A 20,825-nucleotide genomic window follows, 5' to 3' on the forward strand; every position below is an offset into this window, starting at 1 on the left:
ATTTACTTTGAAACTACATTTAGCGTTGAACTACCGTATTCCTACGCACAAGCGCACCTGCAGCGCACACTGTATTACTCCACAGATCAGCTGTTTGAGTCAGACAGAGCTACGTGCAGTGTAGGGATACGGCAGTTCAGCGGTTGATAAATGTAGTTCCAAAGTAAAGGGCTGTTGACGGCAGATGAAGCGGTGAAAATATTCAAAATAAAGCGACACTTCAACTGATATTAGTTTCTTTCTGTGGCCATTCAGCAGCTCATCACTCAGCTCCTGTGCTGCTGCTTCAGAGCGGATCTGAATCTCCTGCAGCTAAACACACTGACTGTAGATCAGCTCCTCACATGTCAAATAACCTGAAGTATCACTTTAAAGGAGGATTGTGCAAATAAAAGGAGATGTGTCAACATAGGATTATTATGCTTCCAGCTGGATTTACTATTTGATATAGTTCTTCAGGAAAAATCTCCACCTTTGAAAAGGAGTAAACACGACATAGAAGGGATTTACAAGAGCCACGAGTAAGGTTGTAGTGGCGGGAATAAGTATAGACCTATATGTAGCTACAACCTGACTATTAGAAACAAAAATAAAGCCACAAGGTATTTATTGATGAACAGAATATGGGATTACTGCAACGCAAAAAAACTTGTGATTGTCAAACTGTACCATCGATGTAAAATCACCAGACTGCAGCTGAACTTTTCTTTGTTTTAAGATGCATTAACCTCAGTATTAACATACATATCAACACCATCTACACCTGCTCCGCTCTGCTGCACCTGCTCCAGGAACACATCCATGTTCCTGGATGATGTGGGGACTAACCCACAGGGAAGCAAACAGGTTGTTGTTGGGTGTCTGGTCTTTGTAGGTTTTCATAATCTTCAGGTCTGCAACCAGATTTACTGACACATTTCAAGCATCAGGGAGAATAAAGTCTCCTTAGCTGAAGCTGAGCATCTGTTGTGTCCTATCAGCTGATCAAAGACGCTCTGTGTTTCCCTGTGAATGTGTAATAAAAAGCTATTTGGCACCAGCCTGCTCCTGGGGGACATGCACTCCACAGGAAGTGAAGAGCTGAATGAAAAGAGAGGCATGGATGATGGCTTCATAGAGAACTTCCTCTGAGGGGACTGTGAAGGAACGGCTCAGTGATTGTGTGTGTGTGTACATATATATATATATATATAGAAACCTACAGGCGGGCTGCTCTCCCACACTCGCTGCCGTCAACTGAAGTGTGGAAATCGGCTTACGGTGCCTCGGCGGGGTCAATGCGCCGCTGCTCCTGCTGCTCGCTCACAAACACCAGCCCCACGGTCCACACAGGAAATGAGAGCGGAGGGTGGAGAAGGGCAGACGTGATTATAATTTATATTCATAGCTTTGGTTTGTGTTGGGTGAGTCCTATCAGTCAGAGGGAGCAGTTAACACAACAGAGCCTCCTTCCTCCTCCTTCCTCCTCTTCCTGACAGTCTGAAGGACAGACCAGCAGGCAGCCTGCGGCGGTCTGAGCTTCAGCAGGACTCACAGTGGATCAGTGTCATTAAACAACTCAGCAGAGAAGGGCAGCAAACAAAAGATACGACCAAATTATCTCAACGCTGCACCAGAGTTTACTGGACGATCCGGAGCCTGTTAAATCTTCTGTGTAAATAATTTGGGCTTTTTTTATTGCTTCTTTCTCCGTCTGACTGTAAACCCACCAAACAGTAGTAGGAACAATTAGTCATGTTTCCACCAGATGGTCCATATATTCTCTTCCAGATGATAAAACAGATCCAAGTACTTCTCGTCTGCTTCACTATAAACTCACATTCTTCTCATCTCTTTCAGCTACATGACGTTCACCTAGAGTGAAACACTTCATTAACTTAATGGTGACACTCGTCCCATCCAATAGAAACACTCGAGACGTCTTCAGCATAATTTTAGACACATTTTCCCAGAATTCAGTCTGGCATTCAGCAACTTTGAAAACTTTAGTATCTCCACTGAAATTTAAGTGAACAATTAGTCTATTACTGGATCAATCGATTGATTTTATTTTGATATAATCATTTCATCAGTAATTCCAAATAAAACAGTGAAGAAAGTGACAAACATTTTCTGGCTCCAGCTTCTCAAATGAGAGAATTGTGTGTCATGAATCAAAGTTAACTAAATATTCTGTGGCCTCATCTTGAACTGTGAGAAACTGGGATGGATATTTTTTCTCCATTTAAAAAAAAAAGAAAAGAAAAAGTGGAACTATTCATCAATTAATCCAATGAAGAAAACTCTTACTTGCAGCTATAAACATTACAGCCTTACACAATATAATTGTTTCAGTTATGTAAAGCAATCTCATGAAATTGCAACTACACGACTCTGCAGAAGGCTTTTAATTTGAAAGAACAGATGGCGACACCCTGCCGAGGTGAGAGAGATAAAGAGGAAAAGAAAGAGAAGAGGGAGAAAGGTAGATTTAAGTAACATTAAGTAAGATATATTTTTTATTACTTATTGATATTCACTCTGTCCGTTGCCATAGCTACACAACAAAAACCCTTCATATTAAAAGCCCAATAAGTAGCTTTAGCAGATTTAAGTATGTTCACACTCATCGTTAAAGAGTTAAAGTTTTATTTCTATTTTGTTTCTGGACTGATCACGGCTAGAGAGTTACTCATTGTTTAATTATTTTTGACAAATATAAACCAGCATCAGAAGACATAAAGAAGTCAGGTTTAGTTGTTGTCTTGTGTTAGTTGATTACAGCTCATGTTGAGCTGCTGCCTGCTCCAACAGGACACTATATTCTGTATCTGTACAGAGGAGAAGACAGAACATTAATGAGGCCTGAGCCATAAAACTGGTCACTGTACAAGGTCAAAGACGCAACGTCGTTCACCCCACAGCAATAAAAGCATCCTGATGACCAAAAGACTGACTCTGTATTACCCCCCCCCCCCGTGCAGGGGCCGAGTCTGCTGCTGCGAGTTTAAGGACGACTGCTCCTGAGCAGGAAGTGGCTGAGGAGGAAATGCCTTTGTGATGAGAGGCAGCCAGATCTCTGCTGACTCTCCCTGCCTGCCACATTTCCTTCAAGGCACCGCCTTCAACGCATTGTTCTCATCCGCTCGCTCACAGCCCAGGAGGATGTTTAAGACTCAACAGCAAAAAAAAAAGATTTCATGTATGGATACCATCTCCACACGAAAACACAAAACTTAAAGCTCCATATTTCTTTTTTCATCTGTGTTTTATTTGAAGTGTTGATCCATCAGAAGATATAAAAACCATCTCAGTGTAGTTTTACATCTCCTCTCTCAGGCTTCTCTCTGGAGCTCTAGTAACAACAGGTCGGTGAGCCAATCAGAAGAGAGGAGGCTCTGAGCCTCTCTTCTGATTGGCTGACTGTTTTCTGAGTGATCCAATAAAAATATAGCAGATTTCAGGTAAAAACACTCAGAGAAATCAAATCCTTTAAGGTTTGGATGGTGGGTCCAGGTGGGCGGGGCTTGGTGACTGCTTTGTTGTGACATCACAAAGTTCCAGAAGTCCTGACGGCTGGTTTTAAGGCTCAGTTTCTGAATACAGGCTGTGTGCATTTCTCTGTGGACTGAGGCTTTGATACTTTCACAGTATTAATATAGAAGCTAGAGCTGATCTATAATCACACTACACATGGACAGAGACATTTACACTGGAGGAGCTTTAAAGAATAAAGTGCAAACTGCCTGCTGAACATCACTTTAGTCAGTCAAGCGTCCTGTTAATACTGGACAACAAGCACTCATATTTTGTGAAACTTTAAAATTGGATCTTGTTAGAAATTTGTGTTTTTGTACCGATACTACACGAACATTATGGTTCATCAATGTTTGATATTCAATGCTGTACCTAAGCCATTTTTATCGTTTGTTAAGAATAAATCCAAATGAAAGTGCAAAGAAACGTCATGAGTTGCACTGAACATGTTTGTTAGGACACATGCGATGTATCCTTGTGAGAGAGAATATAAACAGAACTGTGTTTGTTTACAAGAAAACTCCGCAGGGCACCTTTAAATAGCACTTTACATAATGCTGTGACAACAACACAAACCTCAGAAAAATGAATATTTCTGCACAATAAAGACAGACACACCATCCAGTTTAATATCTGGTTGTCATGTGATTCTGTTTTAGATTTTGAAATGAAAACAAAGCAGGCTTTCATTATGTGTGTTTTCTCACCACATGTGGAGTATACAGCATTTAAACTGATCCCAGCCCTGCTTCACATCCAGAGCCACAAACACGCAGAGTCGTCTGCTCCTGTTTCCAGAAAGGGAGAATTGTAGTGGCTGAGGAGCGTGGGCTAAACGAGCTCACGGCTCATCAGATAACGAGGGAAACCCAGGTGCCGTGTTCTCATGCAGCGGCTCAGTGAGAGATGTAAGAACGCAAACAGTCTCATACTGAGTCAACACTGCTGAGGCCTTGAGTGTTTGGGAACAAAGCCCCAGTATCTACGTCCTGGAGCGAGGCGGAGCCACGCTGCACGACACACAGTGACTGTCAGAGATGTGTTTCTGTGCATCTGCAGAGTCACACTACAACATCACAACCACGCCTTCGAACATCAGCACTGAAATAAAATGCACATGTAAAGAGGCCCTGTGGCGTTTTCTTCTTCTTACATTCAGTGTCTAGATACTCAGATCAGAAGTGCCGAATGGTTTCCCTTCTCCAAAGTATCATCAAAGCCTATTTTGTATAATATTTTGATTATCTGTATTGTTTACATCCATGTTCACTTGTGTGCATTTGGTGCAGACAAAACAGAGCCATGTAAAAAAAAAAAAAAAAAAAAAACTCCCATCATAACGCTACTAAAAGAAAACTAGAATCACCGCGTCACGGTTGTATCCCTCCGCCAACAAGTCAAGCTGCCAGAAATACGGTCACAGCCTCCTCCTCTGTTCCTGAGTTACAGCGTTCAATAATGTCCAGAAGTGTTTTTACAGAACATTATGATGTCACAGTGAAGTTGACGTACAACCAATTAGACATTTGTTGTTAAATTGTGGCATGAACAACATGAAGTCTTGAGTTATGGCCAAAATGGTGTTTTGTGAGGTCAGCGTGACCTTTTACCTTTGACCTTTAGCGACCAAATTCTACTCAGTTCATCCTTGACTCCATGTCAACAATTGTGGCAAATTTGAAGAAATTCCCCCCCGGTCTTACTAAGATATTGTGTCTATGAGAATGGAACGAACAACCCCCAAAAACACGACGCCTCCAGACCCAGAATGAAAACAGAACATGGTACCTTTAAGGTTAACGACTCATTTCATTGACGAGGGTACCTATGTATCATTTAAGGTGAACAACTCACTTCAAACAGTCCAAACCCCAAATATATTCAGTATACCTTTAGCTGGTTTCCACTGTGGGAACATTTCCATTAATCAGGGAACTGTTTCTGGAACTTCCCCTGCACAATCAACAGAAGAAGAGTGTGTTCTTCTCTCACACACATCACATTAATCTCCTCCTCTGTGCATATGTTACCTTGTGTTGCTGCAGCCTTTACATTAATCAGACACCAGTCCGTTCAGGCCGTGTTGATATGGAAATGTTACTAGGTAAGATAAACATCTCGCTTATTCGGAAGCGACACATTAAACTGACACCAGATTAATGTGTGGTGCACGTCTGAAAAAGGCCTTTACTTCTTGGTGCCAATTAAGCCCCAAACACAAACCTGAGCACAGCTTAATTCACACAGTCACCAGCAATGAGAGCCACTAAAAACAATATAAAGATCTGGTTGTTGTTGACGCCAAGAGCAACTGCAGCAGCAAAGCAAAGGAACAAAGAGAGAAACCTCTGCGTGTCTCTCGTCACACTCACACACCAGTGAAGCCACGATGACTGTGTTGTTGTGTCCTCATGTGAAAGTTACGTCTCCATCAATCCATCACCGGCCTAATTTTAGATGTGAAAATGGAAACAGGAATGGGATATTGGGACTTTCAGTTCCTGAGTTGGGTTTCTGCAGCTCCACAGTTCCTGCAGCTACTTGGCTGAAAACAGGCAGATTATATAAAAACAGAGAAAAGGCAGTAAATCCTCAGTGAAGCTCGAACCAGCTAAAAAACATGTTGGTGGTGTAGGATTCCAACAAATATAAAAAAAAAAGAGAAATGGTGTCGCCTCTTTCACATGACGGTAATTCAGATAAAGAAACAAAAAGAAAACAAACTGGACTGACCCTGTATGAGCTGCCAGCTCCACTGAGAGGACAGATCGCATCCCAGCCACAAACCATATTCATTATTTCACACTGTCAGAGTCGTCAGGATTCAGCGGGGACTCAGAGCTCCTGATAGCCCGAGGTTACAGCCTGAAAACCAGCTGCCTCATCTGAGACAAACCCACAAACATGTAGACTAAGACTTTTCAGAGCAGCTTTTTGTTGACGTGCAAACTCTCCTCACGGTGGTATGTTGCTGACCAGGGGCAATAAACTGTGCATTGGGCTGCAAAAAACAAACACCTCTTTGCTCCATCAGTCAGTGCGTGTACATATTTACGAATGTTTATTCTAGATTCTACAGTTGTAGACACCGGTTTTGTTTGGTTTGTTTTCCCTCTTGAGAAACGTATTCAGCTCTGTCAGCTCTGCAGCAGCTGCAGACATCATTCATCCCTTTACTTCACAATATAAACATACCAAGGTGGAATGGCTGCAGGGATAAAGTGAGGAGGAATGCGAGGAATGTGTCGAGCTCCAAATGAAATCATGCATTATTCAAGCGAAGGAGGACGAAAGAAAAAATGTAGAACTTATCATTCTTTTGACGACAAAGAGACAAAGAGAAGGTTAGAGATCACGTTCGACTGTCATTCACGGCCTTTATCGGGAAATTCATTGGGCTGCTTTTCGTTGTTGCTAGTCTTGTCACGATTCTGAAAACAATGGCTTTTTACACAAACACACACGCCTATCCCCCAACCACACCACCCATCCTACACACACACACACACACACACACACACACACACACTCCCTTCTTCAACAAGACTAGATTACAGCCATGCTAGCAGTCAGCTGTGAGGCTGTAATCTTCTACACATCAGACGACTACATCAAGTTTTTTAAAACCCTGATCCGAGTCCTTGAATATCGACTATCCGCTGAAACCAAGACTAATCTGATACTCCTGATTGAAAACACTAAAGCTGACACACTTCAATTATTGATTTTATACAAATAAAAGTTTAACTGGGAGAATCTGACTCCCGATATTGACATTAATCAATCAGCTACACAGAAGACGAGTCACTCTGTTGGAGTTGCTCAGACTGCAGAAACACGACCTGCGTGTCCTTTAACCTGCTTAAAGCGCAATTTGAAACTAAAAAACGAGTCATTTCGAAAAAACTCACAAATATGCAAAATATTGCTTTGTCGAATAGAATACCACTTCACATGAACATGTAATTATTTTTTTGCGATAAGTGAAATGAAAACACTTTTTATCCACATTTAAGTCACATGACATCCCTGATACGAGGCCGCTGCTAGATAAAGGGGGTTTGCTTTTCTGTCATTATTCCTTCGATTGAATATTACAACAGCTGCTGCAGTGGATGCAACCGTCCCGACTCTTAGCAGATGCTGGAAATCTGTCGCCATATTTAACTGGAACGATATCGCGAGAGGAGAAAACGCAGCTTTACTTACATAACATCACTCATGGAAACACAAGCCATTTGTAATTGTGTTTTGTCGACGGAAAACTGCAACAGAAATGCAGCTGTTGGACATTGACATACCGGGTTTGGCCCTGATACTGATGTTTAGGATCCACTCAGTACATCCTTACACACAATACAATTGATGATTGATTCTTAACTTCCAGACTCACCACCCACACCTCTGATTTGTTAAACAATTCAACACAAGCTTTGTAGGCGGGGCGAAGGACAGGGATATTTATCTTCTTGCAACACCAGCTAGCTACCTCGCTACATCTCTGACAATTAGCGACAGAGACATTTTCACAGAAAAGCGCGGATGAGATGGACACAGCCGTAACTCACTATTCAGAAATAACAACTCTTAACTCAGCATGTTTCTTTGATCATTGTTAAACCTGAACGTTAACATAAGATGCTAAGTTCGCATACGAAACAAGCTACATACACCTGACAGAGGCTAACAGGAACTCAGTCTTAACTTTGAGAGGTGGAGCTTTTGACCTGTTTGTGAGGGTCACTAATGTCTGTAGGATTTATCCTCCTGGAACCATGAATGTCTTTAAAAAAAATCATGGCAATCAATCTGAAAGTCGCCTTATTTAACACCGCCTTTAACACTGCATCCCTTTCTCCATCAACCCTTGACCTCCAGACCAACAGACTCTCCGACAGACATTGACAACCCTTCAGCCACAGAGATAGCAGAGAGAGTAACACTTACACCTGTCACGGAGCTCTCCATTAAAACGAATTGATAAAAGGTGTGTATCCGTCCTGATAACAGGTCGAGATGACTCACAGGCAACAGTGAACGCTCACTCCGGCATCCAGCTGATGCCAAGCATGAGGGAGGGTGAGGGATGGGGGTTGTTCGGGAAAGACTCCAGGATGACTCACCCCTGGTATAATGGCTGGCATGAGTGGTGGCCCTGGGCTCGGGGGGTAAAGGCGAGTGAGGTGGCGGCGGGTGGTTTGGCGGTGACCCGCTGCCAACCACCAGCCGTGCCCTCGCTGTCATAACTCGTGCTGTAATCAGCTGGAGCTGAGCTTCAGCGACACCGGGAGACGCACATTCACCCCTGGAGGGGAGGAGGGGTGGTGACGGTGGTGGGGGGTTGGTGACGCTTATCTGGAATCACATGCATTCATTCAAACAATGAAGTCTATTCAGGTCCAGCTGCAACCAAAGATCTGGCCCTCAGTGATGGAGGGATGGAGTAGGTTTTTACTCAGAGTGATGAAACAGATTCATACACTGAGGTCAAGCTCAGTCCAGCAAGTACGATGTCCGTGTTCACACCGTTCACCTTCACGTTAATCAAATCCTCTCTATGATCCAAAGTGTCGCTGCTGTTGCTGTTTTTACAGTAAACAGTAAAAAGACAGGTGGTTAACACTGAGGAGGAGACGCTTGTGTTGCGGATAAAGACTGCCAATAAAAACATGATGTGAACATATCAGATATTATCTCTTCTGTGAAGATGTTAGTTTCTGTCGAAGGCACTGATTTCTTCTTTTGTGCAATAGAAAACTTACATCATGACATTTGTCTTAAAAGTGTCTTAAAATGATTTTAAAGACACTAACTTTTCTATCCAAGGATATTTCTGTCACACACTTACTTCAAGGATAAGTCTGATGATACTATAAACTTTTCTTATTGGCTGCGAAAAGATCAAAACCATCAATGAACTGCTTCTACTAACAAGTGTCTGTGTGTGTATCCAGAGCCTGATATCTCTGTGCCAGAGCTCCATTGTTGTCCAGAGGCTATTAAAACACATCAGACATGTTCCTTCGTTATCATGAACACACACACACACTGCAGTTTATTTTGACTGTTGCCTCAAATACTCACTACAGCACCAAATGTGGATTAATCCACCGCTGAAAATAGTCCCGAACAATACACCATTTACTGCTGTGGAGTAACGTTTGTTAAAGAGCACAGTGAGCAGCTGTTTGGGGAAATTACTGAAACTATATATTTCTGTTCCTACTGAAAACGCAATGATAAAGATTTACATCTTCAGTTGGCACCAATGGGATTTGAGCTGAGAGCCACAGACAGAGGAGGGAAGTCAGAAACTATTGAGGCATACACTAACACATTGTTGGTTTTGGTCTTTTCATTGAGTTGATGAGTATAAAAAAATATATAGAATATTTCAGGTTTATCCTCTAAGTTAAATCTGACATTTTGGGGAATACACTTACTGTTTTTATGCCGAGAGCTAGATGAGAAGATCAATACCTTTCTCATTTTAAATATGAAGCTGGAGCCAGGATGCAACTAGCTTATCTTAGCTTAGCATAAACACTGGAAGCAGGTGGAAACAGCTAGCATGGCCCCAAAGTTCAAAAATAGAAACCTACCAGAATCTCTGAAGCTCCATAATGAATTCAAGGTGTGGACAAGACCTTAAGACCCAAACGAACAAACATGCTAACCTCCCTCTCCATGGAAACCATGCTCCTTGGCAACTGAGCAAAATTTCATCCACTTTGGAAAACTGCAAGGTCTGGTTGAAAGCTCCAGGGAAAAAAAGAAAAAAGCTGTGTGTGTGTGTGTGTGTGTGTGTGTGTGTGTGTGTGTGTGTGTGTGTGTGTGTGTGTGTGTGTGTGTGTACCTTGAGTCTGGATGTTTCTGTCTGTCTCCTGTTTCAAAGGTCAACAGTGAAACTCCATGCTCTATTTCTGGTTTGTTATCAATGACACAATGGTCGCGGATTAGTTATCTCAGTCTGAATTTGAATAGATTTACACAGTGTCAACACATGAATGGAAACTAGATTCAGTGATGTAAAACACTGTGTACGCTTCAAAACAGCAAGGCGGCAACTAACCATCGTTTTCATTATCAATTAATCTGCCAATTATTTTTCCCACAGACCGAGGTGATGTCTTCAAACACTTTACACTCATATGTGACAAAGAAAAACATGATCGCTTCACATTTTAGAGGCTTAAAATGACTAAAATAACTATTTGAGTATCAAAATGTAATTTATAAAAGTCACGTGATTTATTGCCGATGTTTCAGCAACATTCAGAAACATTGGTGTGGTCTCTTTTATAATCTAAAAATGTGTTATTCAAAGTCAATGACAGAATTAAATGTGTATAAAATCGCATCTTTTGTAATGGTATCACAGTTGTGATACTGTAGAACCATCTTTTAATCAATCTGGGACATTAGTCTTTGCTGCCATTAATTATTTCAAACTTCATTATTTAATTAAGTTATGTTAAAAGAAAAAATACAACAGAAACGTGTAATTACTGCTCATGTAATTGTTTTTTAATTAAAATATAAATGCATCATTAGATGAGCATGAAAAGGACTAATTTTATTATAAAGTTAGAGCCTAAATGAAGGTTTATCTCTCATTTTCTCCCCCCTCCTTCCTTGTGTAACCCTCAGTGTGTGTGTTCAGCTGTAGGTTGAGCGAGTCACGATCACGATGCCTGGCCCAGTGTTCACTCACAGTGTGAGATGCTTTTAAATCAAACATACAGTGTCCATGTATTATTCAATAAGTAAATTATATTAGAAGTAAACACGTCTGTGGTTATGATACCACATCATACATTCAATCTATGAGAAACTGACTGCTGTTGTTGAGAGTGCAGGGAAATCACCCAGTTCATGACTTCTTATGAAAATATCAGATCCTCTTCTCATATCAAACAACCTTTGCTGCCTTTTTCAAATGTGCTTTTGTTTCAGAAACAACTGGTTTCCATTTATTTCAGTGCAATCTGAACTTCAACTTGCAGATATGCCTGTTTTATCTGATATTAACCCTGAAGTAACTAATATAAGAGATTTTTGTGGCCACTAGGGGGCAGCAGAAACAAGTTGTGAACACAACATTAACATATCTCATTTAAAGTTGATACGCTGAACTGTTGCTTATTTCCACATCCAGCAGTTACAGATCAACATGATGCTTCATGTGTTTATGGTCGCCGGCTCTAGGTTAGCTTTTCATTTTGTCTATCTGTTTGTGGTTGTCTACTATTTCTCATTCCTTATGTTGAAAAGCAAAAAGTACAAAATCATTCATCAGTTTGAAAACACCCTGTTGTCATGAGTCTATAGCCGTGTTAGCAGCTCTGTTTACACTGGTACTTTGAGCTAAATGCTAATGCTAATACACTAACAATGAGGTTAACATCCTAATGTTTAGCAGGTACAATGTTTAGCATGCTAACATTCGCTAACAAAACACCAAGTGTTGATGGGGATTTCAACATTTTTGTGGGTATTTGGTTACAAAACCAGTTAATATTGGTGTTTGTTTCCACCTCTGGAGACAGATGTTGGTGAGTAAAAGAATGAAGTTTGATGCTGACCTCACATTTATTCTAGACTGGTAAGTAAACCGCTGCTAACGCTAACGTTAACGTAACGTTAAAGGTGCTAAACTTTAAGTCAGAGGATCACTTCAGTTACTGAAGTTCATATGGAGGGGAACATGAATGTGTGGGCCAAATGTCATGGTAATCCATCCAGCATTTGAGACCACACTGCCATGCCTCAAGCTGCACTGTTAGCAATATGAATTCAGTATTCAGTACTGAGTCAAAGCAGCGAGACTCCAACAGAGCAGGAGCTCAAGCTCAGGTTGTAAACAAGCTCCCAGTTTAACCTGAAAGGTGCATCATAATCCAAAAACTGTGAGAGCAAAGTTACAGCAGGTCAAAGTTGAAGCAGGAAGTAAACTGTGATGGACGTTAACAAAAGACTAATTTTTACATTTTAACGCTCACATTTGTTTTCTCTTACAAATAATTTTGTTTAGCTCAAAGGTCTGGGCTCTGTTTGCATCCTGGCCTTCTGAAAGCTTGCGATGAATAACAGATTCACTGGTGTCGCAACAAAGTGGTTTTGACACACAAACGGCGGTCAAAACTATGAATATGAGTCAGTATAATTTTTTCAAAATAAAAGTAGCCTCAAAGGGCCAAGTTTTACGGAGGGGAACAAACCCAGCAGGTCGCTGTCAGATATCGACTAAACCACTTAACGTGGTATGTGTGGAGAACAGCGGGTCAGCTTAGAGAAGAGGAGGAGGAAAAAGTCAGGAGACTTGGCCTCAGCATGTTAACAGCTTTTCTCTCCTCTGCTGCTGCTGCTGGGAAACACATGAAGGATCAGCAACAACTGTTACTGAGTGATTCTCACTTTGTAGACGATCAATTAAAACACAACACACTCGTCTTCCTGGGGTCTGTAGTCATGTGGTACAGGACCCATAATGCACTCTGATAAAAGGAATCTATCACTTACATATAGTTTATACTCTGTCTTTGTCATATTTTAAACTTTATTGTAATAAATGTTTTACAGGCTGATTTTTATGTTATTCATCCTTACTTTTCTTCATTATAAATGACATGACAAGTGTAATTATAGTATTTATTGCTTTGTCTAAATTGTTTTCCATTCATTTTATGTAACTTCAGTTATCTATTTTTGTCTTTATTGTATTTAATGTTGATCAAATGCATTTCTCAGTCATATATTTAGCACTTCAAGATGCCTCTGTGTTATGGTGCCATACAAATAAACCTGCCTTTCCTAACCTTAATTCAAATTTAATATTTTTGTTGTATCTGTGTTTTTACCTGTAATTATTTTTTGTAATTATATTTCCATTGAATTTAGTTTAAAAAAAGATTTTTAAAATGTGATATTTGTTCAACTATAATAAAATATAACACCTCAGTACATATATCTAAAAAAAATTATAACATAATTTGAAGCACACTTGGCAAAAATAGGCACTTTTTAACCTTTAAAATGAAACATGAGAACCTGAATAATGAATAATGTTCTGTAAAGTTTATCAGAGCCCAATGTGACGTCTTCAAATGTCTTGCTTTGTCTCACCATGATTCAGTTTACCGTCATTAAGAACCAGAAAAGTATCAAATATTCACATTTACGAAGCCGATTCATTTTCTGTCAATCAGCTAATCCATTAACTAATCATTCCTAGCTCTAATCTTCATCCTCCCTCCTCTTCCTCCTTTATATTTACTCTGGCTGCAGGCTTCCTGAGCTCCACTCACACTCCCACAGTCTCAGTCTGAAATCTTCTGTGGCCCTGTTTCCTGAACGCAGCAGCAGCAGCCTGTAGCTACTGTGGTGGTGATGAAGATTAAGATGATGATGATGATGAGTGGTGTTAAATCCTCACTTGAAATCAGTGTTGTGTTATTTAATGCCATGGCAACCAGGCAACCACAGTCCCACTCCAGCTACAGTCAGAGACGACCGTTACACCGTGTTCGGTAGCAGCAGCAGCAGCAGCGGCACAGTGACACTGAACGGACCCGGCTACACAGCTCAATATGTGACATTAACCACAGCTTCACGTCTCTCACACGTAAACCGCGTTCACAGAAGACTTTTGATAACATCAGAGAAGAAGAAGAGAAGCCGCTGTTAATCACAAACAGCCGTTACTGTAGTTTTTCCTGCAGGTACAGTTAGACCCGCAGACTGTGTCTCTGTGGGACTTGGAGCGGTCCAACAAAAGCAGCGAGACACGAAGAAAAAAGAGACAAAACGAAGCTCAACACTTCCTTTCTGTTCACATTACACACTTAAAAAACACATCGGGAATCCAAACCGGAGCAGTTTGGTGTCGACTAACCGTCGTTTTCTCCCCTCACAGTCCCGCAAATATGTGACACTGTGGCCAGAAAGTAAGAAAAAAAAAAGTTGGAGGCTTCAGGATTTAGGCGGAGCTGCTCCAACACTGACGGAGAAGAAGAAGAAGAAGAAGGTGGCAGCTTACCTGGAGGAGGAGAAGAAGAAGAAGTCTTGTTTTGTCCCATGAAGAAAGCGAGTCAGTTTCCCCGTCGAGCTCCCTCCTGGATGTGTGTGTGTGAGTATGTGTGTGTGAGTGTGTGTGTGAGTGTGTGTGTGTGTGAGTGAGTGTGTGTGAGTGAGTGTGTGTGTGTGTGAGTGAGTGTGTGTGTGTGTGTGTGCGGATCCACCGTGTCCTCCTCCTGGAGGAGAGCAGCCGAGCTCCGGCTGATGTCACCGGGACAGGGAGGGGCCTCACCGGGACACATTTCCATAAGGACATGATGTCACTTCTCTGGTTCAAACGACTCTGACTCCACACACAGAAGAAGCCCGGGTTAAAGACAGGGAAATACGTTTAATTATCACGGACTAATGGTGAAGGATTTGTGGGACCAGACTCTCACACAGGGCAACAGCTCCCCCAGAAATACACAACCAGACTCTGATAAACTCACAGCAGCTGCACAGAGTATAACTAAGTACATTTAGCTAGAGTTTAGAGTTAGGGTACTTTTATTTTATTTAACTCATGTTGTTCTACTTCTACTTCACAACAGTTCAGAGGGAAATTTTTACATCGAAATATGTATAGTATAAGTTTATAAATCCTTTATGGCTTGTTGCAAAAAACAGAGTGTTTGGTTTGGATTCTTCATAATGTTTCATAAGTCTATGAATTATTTGAGGCACAAACAGGTAATATTGTCTGATATTTTACAAAACATATCACATTCTTATAACAAAATTTGTTCCTTCTTCTCCTCCCACACTTGTAAAATCTGACAACTTGAGCTTACTTTTAAAATAAAATAGGAAACTAAAGAAAAGTAATGCATTCACTTGCATTCACGTAACAATCTGTTCTATTTTTTGTTTTCTTTCTCAAAGCTTCCATAGTTTCCTTTCCATCTCTTTGGACTGCAAGAGGAACCTGGAGAGAACCCACACAGGCACAGGGCGAACATGCAACTCCACACAAAAGGGCCCAAGCCGGGGGCCCAAACCCAGAACCTTCTCACTGTAAGACTACAGTTCTAACCATTGTACCACCGTGATACCCCATAAAAAAGTCATAGTACAGTAGAGCATAAAAACATTATAGAGGCATAAAAATGTAACTCATGAAAACATCATAGTATAATGAGACTGAAAAGTCCCAAAAAAAATCATAATTATAAAATTGTAAAAATTATAATACGATATATAAACACCATAGTATAATGAGGCATAAATACATGAAAATCTTCATAGTATAATGAGGCATAAAAAGTCCTTGTATAAGCAAAGCGAGAACAAGAAAAGGAGCAGGAGTCAAACTCAGAACCTTCTCACTGAGAAACAACAGCTCTATCCACTACAGCAAAATACTGTTCCATGTAAACTTCATACTAGACTAAGCAATAAAAACATCATAATATATTGAGGTATTAAAAGTCATAATATAATAATACATAAGAAAGTAAAAAAAAAAAATTCATAGTATATTAAGGCATGAGAAGTCATAATATAGTAAGGCATAAAACATACTTGTTTTAGCAAAGGAGAGATACATCATGGTATATTAAGGAATAAATAGGTCGAAAAACGTCGTAGTGTAGTAAGGCATAAAAACATCAAAAACTTCATGATATACTGAGGTATAAAAATGCATGACTATGTGACAGTATAGTAAGGAATAAAAATGTCAAAAAAAGTCATAGTATAGTAAGGCATAAAAACGTCAAAAAAAGTCATAGTATAGTAAGGCATAAAAACGTCAAAAAAAGTCATAGTATAGTAAGGCATAAAACATACTTGTTTTAGCAAAGGAGAGATACATCATGGTATATTAAGGAATAAATAGGTCGAAAAACGTCGTAGTGTAGTAAGGCATAAAACATACTTGTTTTAGCAAAGGAGAGATACATCATGGTATATTAAGGAATAAATAGGTCGAAAAACGTCGTGTAGTAAGGCATTAAAACATCAAAAACTTCATGATATACTGAGGTATAAAAATGCATGACTATGTGACAGTATAGTAAGGAATAAAAATGTCAAAAATCGTTATAGGATATTAAAACATAAAAACATCATAGTAAAGTAAGGCATAAAAATGTAATAAAATGTGATAGTATAATAAGGCATAAAAATGCATGAGAATGTCACAGTATATTAAGAAATAAAAATGTCAAAAACCATCATACGATATTAAAGCATAAAAACATCATAGTATAGTAAGACATAAAAATGTCATAAAACATCATAGTATAGTAAGGCATGAAAACGTCAAAAAAAGTCATAGTATAGTAAGGCATAAAAATGTCAAAAAAAGTCATAGTATAGTAAGGCATAAAAATGTCAAAAAACATCATAGTATAATAAGACATAGAAAAGTCATATTGTAGTTCGGCATAAAAACATCAAAAAACGGCATACTATAATGAGGCATGAAAACATCATATTGTAATAAGGCATAAAAACATAATAATATGCCATAATATAATAAGGCATAAAACATCAAGAAATGTCATAGTATAGTAAGGCATAAAAATATCAAAAAACGTCATAGTATAATAAGACAAAAATACGTCATAAAATGTCGTAGTATAGTAAGGAATAGAAATATCATAGTGTAGTGAGGCATAAAAACATAAAAAAAACATCATACTATAATGAGGCATAAAAACGTCATACTATAATGAGGCATAAAAACGTAAAAAAAACGTCATACTATAATGAAGCATAAAAACATCAAAAAACGTCATAGTATAATAAGGCATGAAAACATAATGGTACACCATAATATAATATGGTATAAAAATGTCATAATATGGTAAGGCAAAAGAACGTCATAGTACACTAAGACATAAATTTGTTAAAAAATGTAATAGTATAGGAAGGCATGAAAATGTCATAGTTTAGTAAGGCATAAAATCGTCAAAACATGTCATAGTATAATAAGGCATAAAAAAGGTCAAGGAACGTTATAGTATAGTAAGGCATAAAAATGTCATAGTATAGTAAGGCATAAAAATGTCAGAAAACGTCATAGTATAGTAAGGCATAAAAACATCAAAAGACGTCATAGTATAATAAGGCATAAAAACATCAAAAGACGTCATAGTATAATAAGGCATGAAAACGTAATAATACGCCATAATACAATGAGGCATAAAAATGTCAGAAAATGTCATAGTATAGTAAGGCATAAAAACGTCAAAAAATGTCATAGTATAGTAAGGCATAAAAACGTCAAAAAATGTCATAGTATAATGAGGCATAAAAACGTTAAAAAAACGTCATAGTATAATAAGGCCTAAAAATGTCAAAAAATGTCATAGTATAATAAAGCATAAAAGTGTAAAAAAACGTCATACTATAATGAGGCATAAAAACGCCATTATATAATATTGCATAAAAACATCAAAAAATGTCATAGTATGATAAGGCATAAGAACGACATAGTATACTAAGACATAAAATTGTTAAAAAATGTCATAGTATTGTAAGGCATAAAAAAAGGTCAAAAAAAGTCATAGTATAGTAAAGCATGAAAATGTCAAAAAACGTTATAGTATGATAAGGCATAAAAACATCAAATAACGACATACTATGATCAGGCATAAAAACGTCATAGTATGATAAGGTATAAATACGTTGTAAAACGTCATAGTATAATAAGGCATAAAAACGTCATAGTATAATAAAGCATATAAACATTTTAAAAAACGTCATACTATAATGAGGCGTAAAAAGTGATAGTATAATAAGGCATAAAAACGTCATAGTATAATAAAGCATATAAACATTTTAAAAAACGTCATACTATAATGAGGCGTAAAAAGTGATAGTATAATAAGGCATAAAAACGTCATAGTATAATAAAGCATATAAACATTTTAAAAAACGTCATACTATAATGAGGCGTAAAAAGTGATAGTATAATAAGGCATAAAAACGTCATAGTATAATAAAGCATATAAACATTTTAAAAAACGTCATACTATAATGAGGCGTAAAAAGTGATAGTATAATAAGGCATAAAAACGTCATAGTATAATAAAGCATATAAACATTTTAAAAAACGTCATACTATAATGAGGCGTAAAAAGTGATAGTATAATAAGGCATAAAAACGTCATAGTATAATAAAGCATATAAACATTTTAAAAAACGTCATACTATAATGAGGCGTAAAAAGTGATAGTATAATAAGGCATAAAAACGTCATAGTATAATAAAGCATATAAACATTTTAAAAAACGTCATACTATAATGAGGCGTAAAAAGTGATAGTATAATAAGGCATAAAAACGTCATAGTATAATAAAGCATATAAACATTTTAAAAAACGTCATACTATAATGAGGCGTAAAAAGTGATAGTATAATAAGGCATAAAAACGTCATAGTATAATAAAGCATATAAACATTTTAAAAAACGTCATACTATAATGAGGCGTAAAAAGTGATAGTATAATAAGGCATAAAAACGTCATAGTATAATAAAGCATATAAACATTTTAAAAAACGTCATACTATAATGAGGCGTAAAAAGTGATAGTATAATAAGGCATAAAAACGTCATAGTATAATAAAGCATATAAACATTTTAAAAAACGTCATACTATAATGAGGCGTAAAAAGTGATAGTATAATAAGGCATAAAAACGTCATAGTATAATAAAGCATATAAACATTTTAAAAAACGTCATACTATAATGAGGCGTAAAAAGTGATAGTATAATAAGGCATAAAAACGTCATAGTATAATAAAGCATATAAACATTTTAAAAAACGTCATACTATAATGAGGCGTAAAAAGTGATAGTATAATAAGGCATAAAAACGTCATAGTATAATAAAGCATATAAACATTTTAAAAAACGTCATACTATAATGAGGCGTAAAAAGTGATAGTATAATAAGGCATAAAAACGTCATAGTATAATAAAGCATATAAACATTTTAAAAAACGTCATACTATAATGAGGCGTAAAAAGTGATAGTATAATAAGGCATAAAAACGTCATAGTATAATAAAGCATATAAACATTTTAAAAAACGTCATACTATAATGAGGCGTAAAAAGTGATAGTATAATAAGGCATAAAAACGTCATAGTATAATAAAGCATATAAACATTTTAAAAAACGTCATACTATAATGAGGCGTAAAAAGTGATAGTATAATAAGGCATAAAAACGTCATAGTATAATAAAGCATATAAACATTTTAAAAAACGTCATACTATAATGAGGCGTAAAAAGTGATAGTATAATAAGGCATAAAAACACCAAAAAACGTCAAAAAAACGTCATAGTATAATAAGGCCTAAAAATGTCAAAAAATGTCAAAGTATAGTAAGGCATGAAAACATCAAAAAACGTCATAGTATAATAAAGCATAAAAACATTTAAAAAAACATCATACTATAATGAGGCGTAAAAAGTGATAGTATAATAAGGCCTAAAAATGTCAAAAAATGTCAAAGTATAGTAAGGCATGAAAACATCAAAAAACGTCATAGTATAATAAAGCATAAAAACATTTAAAAAAACATCATACTATAATGAGGCGTAAAAAGTGATAGTATAATAAGGCCTAAAAATGTCAAAAAATGTCAAAGTATAGTAAGGCATGAAAACATCAAAAAACGTCATAGTATAATAAAGCATAAAAACATTTAAAAAAACATCATACTATAATGAGGCGTAAAAAGTGATAGTATAATAAGGCCTAAAAATGTCAAAAAATGTCAAAGTATAGTAAGGCATGAAAACATCAAAAAACGTCATAGTATAATAAAGCATAAAAACATTTAAAAAAACATCATACTATAATGAGGCGTAAAAAGTGATAGTATAATAAGGCATGAAAACGTCAAAAAATGTCATAGTATAATAAAGCATAAAAACATCAAAAAATGTCACAGTATAATGAGGCATCAAAATGTCAAAAAACGTCATAGTATAGTAAGGCATAAAAACATCAAAAAATGTCATAGTATAATAAGGCATAAAAACGTCAAAAAATGTCATAGTATAATAAAGCACAAAAACATTTAAAAAACGTCATACTATAATGAGGCACAAAAAGTCATAGTATAATAAGGCATAAAAACGTATTAATACGCCATAATACAATAAGGCAAAAAAACGTCAAAAAATGTCATAGTATAATAAAGCACAAAAACATTTAAAAAACGTCATACTATAATGAGGCACAAAAAGTCATAGTATAATAAGGCATAAAAACGTAAAAAAACGTAAAAAA

At 37.4% G+C, this 20,825-nt stretch overlaps 1 protein-coding gene across 2 annotated transcripts in view; it reads right to left on the reverse strand.

The window, feature by feature from the left end:
• Positions 1-14,703, reverse strand: part of LOC111237989 (SH3 domain-binding protein 4) — a 37,758-nt gene extending 23,055 nt beyond the window's left edge. For both annotated transcript variants that reach the window (XM_022767328.1, XM_022767327.1), the window contains exon 1: positions 14,555-14,703. The gene's annotated coding sequence lies outside the window, so the exon portion shown is untranslated. The remainder of the gene's footprint in view (positions 1-14,554) is intronic.
• Positions 14,704-20,825: the final 6,122 nt, after the last annotated feature.

The sequence above is a fragment of the Seriola dumerili genome, unplaced genomic scaffold (assembly GCF_002260705.1).
Source record: "Seriola dumerili isolate Sdu_G_001 unplaced genomic scaffold, Sdu_1.0 BDQW01001125.1, whole genome shotgun sequence".
Taxonomy (NCBI): Eukaryota; Metazoa; Chordata; class Actinopteri; order Carangiformes; family Carangidae; genus Seriola; species Seriola dumerili.